We start from the raw sequence: 1,907 nt of genomic DNA on the forward strand, positions 1-1,907 counted from the left end.
CCTGGGTAAACACATTAAACAGAGAGGTTAAAACGGCCCTTCGACAACACCGCAGTAAACTTGGGACAACTTCGTACAAGAAATGGAAGATCTAGACTCAAACATGAAGCTGTTTGGAAGCTCCAGAAAATGATGAAAAGTGACAGAAAACCCATCCCCCCATTACATGGAGAAAACGGCATGGTGTATAGCATAGAAGAAAAAGCAGAGGTGATGAGGTCTACACTCGAAAGAGAATGCAGGTTAAACTTCCACCAAGACGAGGACGTAGACTTCATAGAAGAAGTCGAAGAGCAAGAAGAAGGACCAGAGGACCCAGAGGACATCATTCCCCCAACATCACCGGAAGAAATCAACGAACATATAAGAAACAGTTCGCCGAGAAAATCACCTGGTCTAGACGAAATAAAAAATAGGGCCCTAAAGTATTTGCCTATAAGAGCTATAGTGTACTATACAAACATAGTGAACGCGATATTAAGATACAAAATATTCCCGAACAGATGGAAAGAGGCCCATGTCATCATGATCCCAAAACCTGGCAAGAACCACACATTCCCGCAGAACTACAGGCCAATCAGCTTACTTCCAGCGATCAGCAAGATAGTGGAAATAATTATTCTCAGCAGACTGCAAACGGAAACAAACAGATTAGAGATAATCCCAGAAGCTCAATTCGGATTCAGACCAGAGCAGTCCAGCGAGCTACAAGTACTCAGATTAACTGAGTACATATCAGCTGGATTCAACGACAAGCAGTACACTGGAGCAGCATTCCTGGACGTAAGCAAAGCTTTCGACAGAGTATGGCACAAGGGGCTCATATACAAAATGCGAGGTTATGGGTACAGCGGAGCGATGACGAGGCTGATGTCCTCGTACTTAAGCGGCCGGAGCTTCAGGGTTCGGATAGGACAAGTCCTGTCCGAGCTCGGAAGCCCGGAGACTGGAGTGCCACAGGGAGCGGTCCTGTCACCTCTGCTGTACACAATATACACCGCTGACGTACCTATAACACCAGGTACCCTAATGATCATCTACGCCGACGATAGAGCAATAGCGGCCAAAGACAGAAACGTAGACATCGCAACCCCATCGAGTGGAAAAATGAAGCTAAATACCTGGGAGTCATCATGGACAAAGGATTAAACTTCCAAAAACACGTAGAAGCCACAGTCCAGAAAGCAAACATGGCGAGAGCAACATTAAGAGGACTCACAGGAAGAAAAATAAATTAAGACTAAAAACGAGGTTAAGACTAATAAATAGCATAATACTACCGGTATTAACATACGCATCTCTCGCATGGGGACAAGTATGCAACACCCACAAAAAGAAGATACAAGCGGTCTACAACAGCAGCCTAAGAGAAGAAGCCAGAGTCCCAAGATATGTAGCAGAAAGATTCCTGTTCAGAGAACTTCAACAGGTGAGAGTCACCGAAATGATGACAGATAAGGCAAGAGTCAAATTCGCGGAGCTGGAGGACCACCCAAGTCACATAGCACAATTATGGATAGATAGCTCTCTAATAAAAAAACGATTATTGGAAATGGAAAATTAAATTAGAAAATGGAAAATTCCCACTAAAATGGAAGAACTATCTTAACTTTTTTTGGTTTTAGGACCTAATCTTCACAATCCAATAGGTCCCCATAACGCTCTAGTAACTTCAAATTTAGTACTTGCCTTCCCTACTGTATAATATTGTATTTTAGATTGCAGTTATTGTCAGTTATTACAGGATGTAAATATTATTAACTGTATTAAAATAATAACTGAAATATTACTAAATTAAATAATATTTAATTAAATAATATTTAATATAGTTCCAGAACAAAAGTTCTTTTTTATTTTATATCATCATAAAATATACAAGATATATGATAAGGCAAGGTCGATTTACT

Source organism: Diabrotica virgifera, chromosome 3 (genome assembly GCF_917563875.1).
Source record: "Diabrotica virgifera virgifera chromosome 3, PGI_DIABVI_V3a".
Taxonomy (NCBI): domain Eukaryota; kingdom Metazoa; phylum Arthropoda; class Insecta; order Coleoptera; family Chrysomelidae; genus Diabrotica; species Diabrotica virgifera.